Genomic DNA, 13,193 nt, shown 5'->3' on the forward strand with positions numbered 1-13,193 from the left:
TGCCTTTTTTTTTTCAATTAGAGACGAAGTCTTATTATGTTACCCAGGCTAGTGTCAAACTCCTACACTCAAGCAATCCACCCACTTTGGCCTCCCAAAGTGCTGGAATTATAGCCATGAGCCATCATCATGCTACACCCAGCCATTGTGCTTTAAAAAAAAAAAAAAAAAAAAAGCTCAACATTATGATTAAGAGATTAGATTCTTTCACATTGATAATTATAGCTATAATTAACTCGCTTTTTAAAAATTTGATATGCATAATTTGAAAGAATACAAGAGCAGTTTTGTTACAAAGATATATTCTATAGTGATGAATCTGGGGTTTTAGTGTAACCACCACCCAAATAACATACACTGTACCCATAAGAAATTTCTCCTCTCGCCCTTCAACCTCTCATCCTTCCAAGTCTCCAGTGTCTGTTATTTCACACTCTGTATGTATATGTAGACATTATTTAGCTTCCACTTATGAGAACATGTGGTGTTTGCCTTTCTGAGTTGTTTCACTTAAGATAATGGCCTCCAGTTACATCTATGTTGCTGCAAAAGACAGAAGTTCATTCTTTTTCAGAGCTGAATAGTATTACATTTTATAAATATACCACATGTTCTTTATCCACATACCACATATTCTTTATCCTTTCATTCATTGATAGACACTTAGATTGATTCCAAATATTTGTGAATAACACTACAATAACTTAACAAGGGCTGGCACCTTTTTAGTATAATGATTTATTTTCTTTTGGGTAGATACTTATTAATGGGAATGATGGATCAAGTGTAGGTCTATTTTTAGTTTTTGATAACTCTCCATACTGTGTTCTATGGAGTTTGCACTAATTTACATTCCCACCAGCAGTGTATAAGCATTGCTTTTTCTCTGCATCCTTGCCAGCATCTGTTACTGTTTGACTTTTTACTAATAGCCATTCTAACTGGTGTAAGATAATATCTCAATGTGATTTTAATTTATAGCTCTCTGATTATTAGGGATGTGTAGCCTTTTTCATGTGCTTGTTGGCCACTTGAGTGTCTTCTTTTGAAAAATGTCTACTTATGTCCTTTGCCCACTTTTTAATGGTGTCATTTGAGGTTATTTTTGTTGAGTTATTGGAGTTCTTTGCATAGTTTGAATATCAGCCCTCTGTCAGATGTATAGTTTGCTGATATTTTCTCTCATTCTACATGTTTTCTGTCCACTCTGTTGATTATTTATTTTGCTGTGCAAAAGGATTTTAGTTTAATTAAGTCCTATTTGTCTATTTTCATTTTTGCTGTTTGTGCTTTTGAGGTCTTAGTCATGAATTCCCTGCCTGGACCAATGTCCAGAAGCATCCTCCCCAAGTTTTATTCTAATATTGTTATAGTTTCAGGTTATAGTTTCAGGTTTTACATTTAAGTCTTTAATTCATCTTCAGTTGACTTTTCTATGACGTGAGATAAAGGGGTACAGTTTCATTCTTCTGTATATGGCAGGGTTTCTCTTTATTGGGAGATCTTTTATTTCCAAATCCACCTCCTTACTGGTTATGGGTCTTGTTCAGGTTTTCTCTGCCCTCCTGTAACAATCTTGGATTTTATTTACCCGTTTCCTCTTGGTTTTCTAATATTAGTGTGTAGTTGATAATGATGGTCTCTGATGATCCTTTGTATTTCTGTGGTATATGTTGTAATAATTCTTTTCCCATTTCTGATTTTGCTTATTTGGATCTTCTCTTTTTTCTTGCTTAGTCTAGCTAGGAGTTTATTAATTTTGTTAATCTTTTCAAATAAATAACTTTTTATTGCATTGATCTTTTTGTGCTTCTTCATAGTGTCTATTTCATCTACTACTTCTTGACCTTTATTATTTCTTTATTTCTACAAATTCCAGGGTTTCATTTATTCTTACTTTTCTAGTTCCTTCAGTTTCCTTAGGTTATTTGAAATCTTTCCTTTTTTTTTTTTTTTTTTTTGGAGTAGGCATTTATTTTTGCAGTAAACTTCCTTCTTACCACTGCTTTGGCTATATCCCATAAGTTTTGATATGTTGTATTTACATTTTCATTGGTTTCAAGAATTTTTTTTTATCGTCTTAATTTCTTCATTGACACAGTGCTCATTCAGGAGCATGTTCTTTAATTTTCATGTATTTGTACAGTTTTTAAATTTCCTCTTGTTTTCAATTTCTAGTTTTATCCCATTGTGTTATGAGAAGATACTTGATATGACTTCAATCTTAAAAAATTTGTTGAAGCTTGTGTGTGGCCTAACATATGGTCTCTCCTGGAGAATGTCCCATGTGCTCGTAAGTATGCATATTCTGCAGCTGTTGAATGAAATGTTCTGTAAATGTCTGTTACATCCATTTAGCCTAACCTGCAGTCTAAATTCAATGTTTCTTTGTTAATTTTCTCTCTAGGTGATCTGCCCAATGCTGAGAGTGGGATGTTGATGTTTCCAACTATTATTGTAGATTTTTCCTCTTCAAAATTTGAGGGAGACTTTCATTTTAGGAAATTTTGTAGCTTGGATTGAAAGGATGTTTTTCATGAAAGAATCTGTTCTTGTTTCTATCAGGTCTTCTACTTTATTTGAGGTAATACTCCTAATCAAGTATTACCTCAAATAAAGTTTTATATGAAGTTGAATGTTCCCAGATTGAGAGTGCGAATTTGGGCCTTAAATTCATATGGGGACAGGATTTGAGTTACAAACTTTATTTGTATACCATTCAAGAGAGTATCCTTCTTACCTCCATTGGTGGTTGAATGTCTTCTTTTACTGAGGATACAGCTTTTTTGGTCCTGGTAGGGGAATAATCTTCTTTCAATTTCCCTAATTCATGTAGGCTGGGTTTACATTCTTTTCCCCAACCTCTGAAAATGGATCTTCAGAGTTATCATTAATTGATAATTGCCCCAGTATGGCCAGCTATTCCGTGCTTGCTGACCTTCTGAACTTCTGCTTATATTATGTTTTTAGCCTATGAATATTTTCCTTATTTTCTTGTCAGCACAATACACCATGGAATACTATGCAGCCATAAAAAGAATGAAATCATGTCCTTTGCAGGGACATGGATGGAGCTGGAGACCATTATCCTTAGCAAACTAACAAAGAAACAGAAAACCAAATACCACATTTTCTCACTAATAAGTGGGAGATAAATGATGAGAACACACAGACACATACAAGGGAACAATAGACACTGGGGCCTTTCAGAGAGTGAAGGGTGGGAGGAAGGAGAAGATCATAAAAAATAACTAATGAGTTCTAGGCTTAATATTTTGGTGATGAAATAATCTCTACAACTAACCTCCATGACACAAGTTTACCTATGTCAGAAACCTGAACATGCACACCTGAACTTAAAATAAAAGTTAAAAAACTTAATTTAGTATGTTTGCTAAGTTTTTCAGTGTTCTAATTATTTTGAACTGAAAGGTTTGTTGAGGATGTTAACAAACCAAGGTTAAAGATTTTTGGACCACTATATCATGACTTATCTTCTTTTCACACATAGTGTTTATAAGAAATAGAGTGAGAGATGCCCCTTGTGGAGTACTTATGGACCTCTGAAATAAAGTTAAAGTATATCATCAGAAATTAAAAACTCATATTTATTCAAATTGTTTATCTGAAAAACCTAATTAACTAATAGTAATGTAATTCATATTGTTGGTACCAAAAAAAAAAGACAAACTAGGTGTTTGATAGTTTGAGAGTCAACTGGATAGATTAATATTATACTGATTTCGATCAAAATATTTGAGGATCCAGTTATGAAGAATCTTTAAAAAATAATCATTTTCTGCGCTCAACACATCTAAAGATTATATTCAAAATGGCACAAGTACCAGTTGATTAAACATAAGAGAAATCAAATCAACCACCAAAAAACAGACAATATCCATGCTTGTGCATACCTGCAATATTTCTACACAGACAGGTAGAGGAGGTAAAGAGGGAAGGGTACTGTACATGAACCCACTTCTCCCCAACTTCTGAAAATGCATTTTAGTGGTGCACATGCGAATAAAGACAATAGAAGAAAAGTAAATGAACAGTGAGTTTACCTAAAGACTCTTTTCGACATCTTGTGTGAATCTGAAAAGCAGGTAAAAGACTGAGGACTTTTAGGTTTAAGATTCAAAACAATTAAAAGGCGACATTTAAATAAGAGTAGTAAGTTATACTGCTTACCAGAAACTAAAGCTGCTTTTTTTTCACTTGGGCCCCTATACTTTAACTTTATTTCAGAGGTCCATAAGTACTCCACAAGGGGCATCTCTCACTCTATTTCTTATAAAGACTATGTGTGAAAAGAAGATAAGTCATGTCAATAAAAAGAACAAAATAAACTATCTTCACGAAGTCGTTCAGCACATAAATATGTATTTTAATTTTTACTTTTTCATTTACTTTTGCTTAAAAATATTACCTTGGGTGATAAGGACAATTAGAACAGGTAATATTTTTAAGCAATTGCCTTGGGTGATTAGGACAATTGCTCAAAATGTTACCTTGAGTGATTAGGACAATTAATATTCTAATTCTAAAAGTCCCAAATCTCTTAATGTGTTACATCAAAAACCAAACAAGACTCATCTTACTGTGCTCTTAGATAGCCTCTAAAGAAACCAACCCCAACTCTTTCTAATCATCAACTAACTCACTGTTCACAATCAATTTACCTTTAATTTCCGTGAAACACCACCAAGATCGCTGTCAGGGATATGTACATCAGTCAGGCAGGCCTCATTGCTTCTTTGACCATTTCTACTAACAGGACAGAAGTTTGGGGAGTTGCTGCATTCCCACAGGAATCTGGCACGGTTCAATGAGGATTTTTCATAGTCGCGTACAGTCTAAGATATCACCAAACCTCATCATCACACTGAAAAGCCAACACTAGTTATAGACATGCTGCTGTACTGGAAACGGTAATATAAAGATTCAAGACAGAGCACAGGACAGTGATTAGTGGACTCAAATGCCACCTACAGGCTATACCTTTATTTAATTTTTTTATTAGGACAAAATTAAATGTGATATTTAAAGAGAGGTGGTGAGTTACGCTGCTACAAGAAACTAAAACTGATTCTTGTGTTCAGGCCATTTGGTAATTTAATGTTACTTTAGCAACCCATAAGTATTCTACAGTGAGTACAATATAAAATGTAACAAAGCTCTAGTATTGTAGTGAGACTATAATCTGGTATATTTAAAAGATGACAAAAGTATTGATATATAAATATATTGACATTAATACTATTTTCTTTTTGTACTTTTTAACCTGCTTAGATCATTAACCTTTGCTGGCTAATAAAAAGTATCTCATTACAGGTACAGTTTATGTCTACACAGTAATCAGTGAGGCACTTAGATGGTATTACAAATAATTTATCTGTATAGCAATTATCCAAAATCATCAAATATTCAATAAGTACCTACCCTGAAATGGGCACTGTGATAATCAAAAAATCTTTTTGGAGATTTGTATTATGCAGTTTGCCTATCTACCTTAACTGAAATTAATTGCATTATAAAATTTACCTGCCTTAATTGAAATTAAATGATTAAAATTAAATAACCAAGCAAATATTTGTTAAGCTTCTGCTATGTCTCCAACACTGAGCTAGTCAGAGGTGATACAAGGAAATGAAAAGTTCTTGTTTCTGTCATCAGATTGTTAACAATGCAGTTAGGGAGAGGAGATCTATACAGATCCAAACACAAAAGAGAGTTCCAGGGAACAAGTGTCATAAAAATTGAGAAACACAAGAGATTATAGAATCACTAGGCTTTTAATTGAACCTAAAACTGATGAATTTAATTAGAGGGAAAAATAGAAAAAGAGATGCGGCAGCACAAAACATGAGGTATATGTGCTCAAGAAACATTCATGGCCAAAACCATATTTCTTCAGCATCTGTTCTATTAAAGATCTTCTACAAACTCTTTTACTTAGCACAATAATTATTTGAGGTGACTGCTGACATTATTCCTGTCTTATAGATGAGGAAATTGAGACTCAGAGAAGCTGAATAACTTAACTAGAGCCTTTCAACTGGTAAGTAGTAAAATCAGAATTCAAACCCAATACTTTATCATTCCAAATTGGGTGTTCTGAATCACTATACCTGCAATAAATAAACAATCTGTCTTTAAAGGGAAGAGTGTATGGCATGAGATAAATTTGGGAGGTATAACAGCCAGACAACAGATGGCACATTGAAATTGGGTTATTCGAGTTGAGTTTTGATACAGGGAATATTTACAAAGGTATGTGCAGGGTGTAGGAAAGCCACAAGAATATGGCAGTATTCCAGTGCCAGCAAAAACCATTTCCACCCCTCAGCCTGAAGGATGGAGTGGGGAGTGGAAATTTATATATAAAATAAATATATATAAAATAAATTTATATATAAAATAAATATATGTGAATGCATACTGATATAAATGCTTGAATAATTAAATAAACAGGGGACATAGGCAAGTGTTTCTCTCCTTTCCCAGAAGTAGAGAGTCTTGTGGAGCGGGTTGCCTAACAAGATGCATGACTTTTAGTAGACAAGAGGAAGCTGGGTAAATAAATTCCCTGACCTGACCCTCTTCCTTTGTTTCTATTGTCCACTGGAGGTCCCATTGATGTAGTTTATGCAAATTAGTCACCCAGGGCCAAAGAATAACTGAAAAAGAGTGGAGAATGGATCTAGAGAAGCAAATACAAGACAGACACCACTAGGAGGTTCTAGGAGGGTCTTGAGAGTCAGGATAACTAATTTGGATTTTATTCTATTGGGAATGAAGGACCAATAAACTTTTGGGTGTGAGGGAATTGTATATGGAAGAACTGCTTCAGAGAAACTAAAATTTTCATTAACATAGATAGAATAAAAAGGCGGGCAGCAAAAACACTTTCGGAAAAAAAATTTTTAGAAAGCTCTGATAGTGACTTTATGAGCCTAATAGTGAATAGTCTAGCAGAACAGAAAAAAAGAGGCTTAATGAACTGTCTATAATATTATGAAGAAATAAACTTGACTTTCAATCAGATAGCATGGTCCATTGATAAAATAATTTAGCTCTCCCTTCTGCTTTCTATTTTGCACATTTGGGAATTTATTTTAATGGCTTAACATTTATGCCTTTCAGTCCATCATCAAATCCCTTATGCAACTCTCTGGTAACATAAGCTGAGCGGTTAAGACAATAGCTCTCAGGACTGATGATCCCATTTTGGATATTAAGAGGGAAGCGGGAGAGAAATGAGAAGATAACATACACTGAAATCTTATGGCATGCTGTTTAATGTGCTCAGCACTTTTACATTTAAATTTCCCAATACACCTGGGAGACAGGTATCAATTTCATTTCACAGAAAAAAAAAACTTATTCAAGTTCACTAAGTAGCTCAGAGAGCAATAATCATTAGAAGTAATAATAATGAGCTAAGTTACATAAAAGACTTTATGTGAATGTTAATGGAATCTGAGTATGCATCTTTGTTTTGTATTATTTTGAGACCCTGTAACCCTAATCAAAATATCCTCAGTATCACAATATATTGCACTGTTTAAAATAAAACTAATTTTTCAAAACATATTAAATTGATTGTTAAAATAATTAAGTGAGATGATTTTTAAAAAGAGGTCTAGGAGGTAAAATGACTTTCCTGAAAATGGAGAATGTTAGAGACAATATCAGACTGCATCCTACATGATTCTTCTTTTGAACTCACAATATATTACAATCTTTTGGTTTAACATTATATCAATATGTGAATTTTATATGCAATGAAATCTTTAAAAGCCCCCAAACCAATGCTATGGTGAATGCCTATAAAAGCAGCTTAGTTTCTAGATACAACCAAAAACAAGAGGCTAATGGTAAAATTTGAAGTTGTGAGAGAAAGTGAAAGGTATATTCCAGGACTATAGTTTTTATTAGTTTCCACATCTCTAATTCTACCAAAGTGAAGAGGTTGCTGGAATGGCAAATTAGAGAATAAGAAAAAGAGTGGGCTCACACCAAGAATTCTGAGTGCTATTCATTTTAAGTTTTATCTATTCAAAAGAGTAACCTTGCTAAGAGGTGAAGTGAAAAGAATGATACTGGAATAAAACATCCAAGTGACGTTTTCAGCTCAAGTTCAGCAAAATTCAGAGATTTTTATTTGTAGATATAGAAACATCATAATCTGAAGAGATCGATACTTGTTCAGGGGAATCTAAAAATTAGAAGTTTTTAACTTTTCTGTGTATATGATAAGTAAGTTTTTCCTTTAATTGAGAGATATTACCATCAATGGCATGTTTTCTTCAACTTCAGAGATTACCCATGCAGTTATTTTGAAATGAGATGAACATTAGAAACTAGCCCCTCAAAGTAAAATACTATGCACCTACCTCTATTCTAGCTGCTAGGGAGTATCAATTTTTTTTTACTTTTACATTCAAGGATTCAGGACACTCAGTTCTAAGTTCAGGACATGCAGAAATAGTCAAATAAAATGTTATTCTTAGTAATCCAACAGTAGCTATAAGATGCCACCCAGACAGAAAAACTTCTAGCCCACACAACTAGAGAATGCCATGGCTAAGTGACAAACAATCTTAAAGAGATATGGTCAGGCAAGCTAATTAATATTAATTGTGAGAATTAATATTAACTATCAGTCAATAGCTTTGCTTTTCAGAGAAGTACCAGAAGACAAAGGGACATTTTCCAACACCAGAAAAGGAAAGACGTTCTCTAGGCTTTTCAAATAATTTCAATCTCGGGTTTACGTTCTTGAAATTTCCCAGGTAATCTCTGTGTGTCTCTATAGAGACAGACTCGTAGACACAGAACTACATGCTCAGCCTCATCAAGAAATCTGAGGCCCAAAGTAACTGGAGGGCTGCCTAATGGCAAAAAATGAGGTATCAGTAGACAATGGACATGTCAGGGATAACCAGAATAGGCCCAGTATGTATACATTATTAAACATGTGATAGGATTTTTTAAAAGGTATTTGTTGTGTTGGATTACAACTCAAGGTATAAAATAAATATATATGAGTATATACTGACATAAACGTTTGAATAAATAAACAGGGGAGATAGGCAAGTCTTTCTCAAGGAGAATTCTAAATGATATATATGAATGCTCTAGCTCAAAAGTGATACGAACTTGCTCAAAAGTGATATAATTTGTCTCTAAGGAATAGATTGGCAGAAGAGAAGGGGAGAAATAGTAGCTTTATACTAGAAAAGCTTATTAAACAGTACCTTAACCAAGGGAAGAAAGTGACCATCACTATTGTCCTCATGTGGCTATCATGTACCCCCTGATTAGATGTGATGAGAAGGACACTTTATCTCTGTGGTTTCTTTCCAAAAACCAGTAAGACCGGCCTAATTACTAGAAAACATGAGAAAATCCCATAATGGGGGACATTCTACAGAACATTAGCCAGTATTCTTCAAAATTGTCAAGGTCATAAAAATCAAGGAAAGACTGAGAAGATGTCACAGGCTAAAGGACACTGAGGACACATGACAACTAACTACAATGTGGCCACCAAGGTTGGATCCTGGGAAACAAATAAGACATCAATGGTAAAGCAAATGAAATTCAAACATATTCTAGAGTTTATTTAATATACAAATGTACCCATGTCAGGTTCTTTGACAAATGTATAATGGCAATATAAGTTGCTAACAGTGGGAGGAACAAAGAGCTATTCCAAAACACTCTGTAAGATTATTTTTGTAAGACTTATGAAAATCAAAAATTACTCCAAAATAAAAACTTTATTAAGAAAGTCAAATTATGGCTAAGAACCAAAACCAACATAAATACAAAAATAAGATTGCTGCCATGACTCTCTAATATTATAGTAATAGAAGTGGTGAGATTCTGGAATGCTCAAAGTGTGTTGTAGTACTTGAACGTGACGCAGATGGATGTGATTGTTATAATGAGCAGCAAGGATTGAATAGCAATCAGATTACCTTGACAAACAGTGTTCTGTGATAGTATCTAACAGATCATACCACTGCTAGGGGCAAAAACGAGGCTAGCAGAGGTATTGCACAAAAACCAAGCTAGCAGAAGTATTGCTTAAACTTGCATCAATTAAAAAATACAAACCTGTTGGGCAATAAACTGATGTCAAACACCACAGGAGGGGAAAAAACTCTTCACTCAGTTTTCAGAATACTGTCAGTTTATGTACCTGAACCCTTTTGCTAAAGGGGACACTGTGTCTCCTTGAGGAGGGACACTACAAAACCACCAGACATATATACAATAAATACTAATATATTCTTATTTAAAAAAGAAAAAAACTTGCAGCTATTTACTAAGGAACTGTGCACTGAGCAAAAAGACAAACTAATACTTTTGATGACTCTTAAATACAGGACTGAGTTAGCACTGGGACCAAAGCACTCAAAATGTCATCATGTTTCCTTACATCATGTATTAGGTTTATAGCAGCTGGGTAATAAATGGAGTTTTTGATCAATTTTGTCTCACAATTGGTCCAACAGGTCTAAGGGCTCACTTTGTAATCATATACTAGTCCCAACATGTCTAATTAGAATAAATGCTCTATTCTAATTAGAATAAATACTTCTAGAAAATTGAAAACATACTTTAACAGCACTATAGCAGTACTTTGAAGAAAATTTATAGCAGAAATCTCTACATTAGAAAAGAAACAATTTTTTAAATCAATGAGCTAGACTTCTATGTTAAGCAACTAGGAAAATAAGAGCAAATACTCCAAAAATATGCAGAATAAAATACAATTACAAACAAGAATAGACAGCAATGAAATAGAAAACACAAACAATTGAGAAAAATATATGAAGCAAATGCTGATTCTTTAAGAAGATAAGTAAAATTGATAAACTTCTAGCCAGACTTATCAGAAAAAAAGGGGAGGAAAAATATTGCCAATGTTAGGATGAGATACATGATATCACTACAGATTATAAACCTTTATATCTCTTAAAGAAATTAAATTTGAGGTAACTATCTTGAAAACAAAAACAAGTAAAAATGTTTTCATCACTGAATGCAACAAAACATTTGTAGAAAATTAATACTAATTCTATACAAACTCTACCAGAAAATTGAATAGGGTAATTGCTTTTCAACTCATTCCATGAAGCCAGCATTGCTATGAAACCAGAAAATAATATTAAAACTATAGACCAATATTTCACATAAACATAAATTCGAAAGTCTTAACAAAATTATATAAATTGATTTCAACATTGTGTAAAAACATACTACAACATTAAAGTGTGAAGTTTATGCTTGGAATGTAAAGTTGGTTTAACATTCAATAATGAATGTAATTCACCATATTCACATACTGAATTTTAAAAGATCATATAATACAATCTTCTCAAATATGTTTAAAAATCATTTGACAAAATCCAACATATAATCCTGACTTTAAATTTTTTTCAGCAAATTAAGAGTATAAAGGACCTATCTCTACTGACAAAGAGCATCTGTGGAAAAATCACAGTTGATATCATTCTAATAGTAAAATATTGGCTCCTATCCCACTAAGGTTAGAAACAAAGTAAGGATATACTCGCTCAACACTTCTATTCAGCATTGGACAGGAGGCTGCAGCCAGTGTAACAAAGGAATAAAAAGAAATAAATGGCATTAGAACTGGAAAAGCGGTAAAACTGTCTTTATTTTCATGAGATATAATCATCTAAATAGAAAGGCCTATAAAACTGACAAAAAGTAGAATTAAAAAGAGAATTTAGCAATGTTGGTTAAATTGACATAATATTATATCAATATACAAGATGAATATACAAACCCGATAATATTTATATATTCTAACAATGAACAGTCAGAAATTTTAATTACAAAAGCAATACAATTTATAATAGAATTGAAAATATGTAATATTTAAGCTTCAATCTGACAAAATATTTACATCCTGAAAACTACAAATTGTTGCTGAAAGAAATTTAAAAACATGTAAATAAGTGGATATTTATGGTGTGTTCATGGATCACAATACTAAATATAAAGTTGTCACTATTTATCACATTATTTCCAAATGTAAATTCAACAGAAGTCCAGTAAAAAGTCTCAGCAGATTTTTTTGGTCAAAATTGACAAGCCCATCCTAAAATTCATATGGAAATGCAAAAGGCTGGAAATAGTCAAACAACTTTGAAAAGAGGTAATAAAATTGGATTTCTTATAATATCTGATTTTGAACTTAATATATAGTCATAGTAACACTAATCAACATGATTTGATATTGATATAAAGATAAATAGATCAATAGAATAGAACAGAGCAGAGTTTAGAAATAACCCTGCATATGCATAGTCAATTCATATCTGACAAGGGTTCAAAGGAAATTCATCAGCGAAAGAGAGACTTTTATGGTGTTGGAGTAATTAAATAACTACATAAAGTGCAAGCTACCCAAGTTTCTGAAGCACAGTGATGCTCTGTTTACTGGAGAACAACTCTGGAACACATCTGGGACTTAGTATATTCTTAGCACATGGCCATAATGCATGAAGTAACTGTCATCTGAGGTGCCTGTTATGACAGTCCTATTGAGTCGTAATGTCAGGGGGTTGAACAAGCAATCTATTTTATTATGGAAAGAGTGCATTCATATCCAGCCTTGAACAGGTCTCTGAATTTAAGGAATCCAGCTTTTTTATAAAAGGAATTAAGCATATCTTTTGTTTGTTCTGGAGATAGATGTTCTCTCTTTCTTCCAAGGCTGTTTGCTGTACAAATGTGATGTCCAATAACAAAAAGATGTCCAGAACAAAGTAACACAATGCCTCTGCCTACAAGATGAGCAGAAATGCAAGAGACCCATGGAGAATTCTCTCTCAACCCCTAGCTATGGGGGTGGAGAAATTCTGAAGGAGTCACAGATTATTTAAAAAAAAAAAAAAAAAAAAAAAAAAAAACTTTATAAATGAAGCTATCTTACAACTGTGCCTGTCAAATATGTTTTTTTTATTTTCCTCAACCCCCATAACTCCTGCACCAAAAACACCAGAACCATAAGAAATCAGTAGCAGAAGTTAGAGAGAGATTGATGGAGGACATTCATGGGAGAGAGAGAGAATAAACTGACATGATTCCGCCAGATTTTTCTAGCTTATTCCACAGCAGATTTAGGTGGAGCCAGGAATCATGAC

General features: G+C 33.3%; 1 long non-coding RNA gene across 1 annotated transcript; it reads left to right on the forward strand.

The window, feature by feature from the left end:
• Window positions 1–2,326: 2,326 nt before the first annotated feature.
• On the forward strand, window positions 2,327–12,880 carry LOC116560214. Its single transcript, XR_004272876.1, has 3 exons — window positions 2,327–2,457; window positions 9,004–9,009; window positions 12,870–12,880. It is a non-coding gene; the product is annotated as an uncharacterized LOC116560214 (long non-coding RNA).
• The last annotated feature ends 313 nt before the right edge of the window (window positions 12,881–13,193 follow it).

The sequence above is a fragment of the Sapajus apella genome, unplaced genomic scaffold, assembly GCF_009761245.1.
Source record: "Sapajus apella isolate SASKATOON/1434 unplaced genomic scaffold, GSC_monkey_1.0 scaffold1, whole genome shotgun sequence".
Classification (NCBI taxonomy): Eukaryota; Metazoa; Chordata; class Mammalia; order Primates; family Cebidae; genus Sapajus; species Sapajus apella.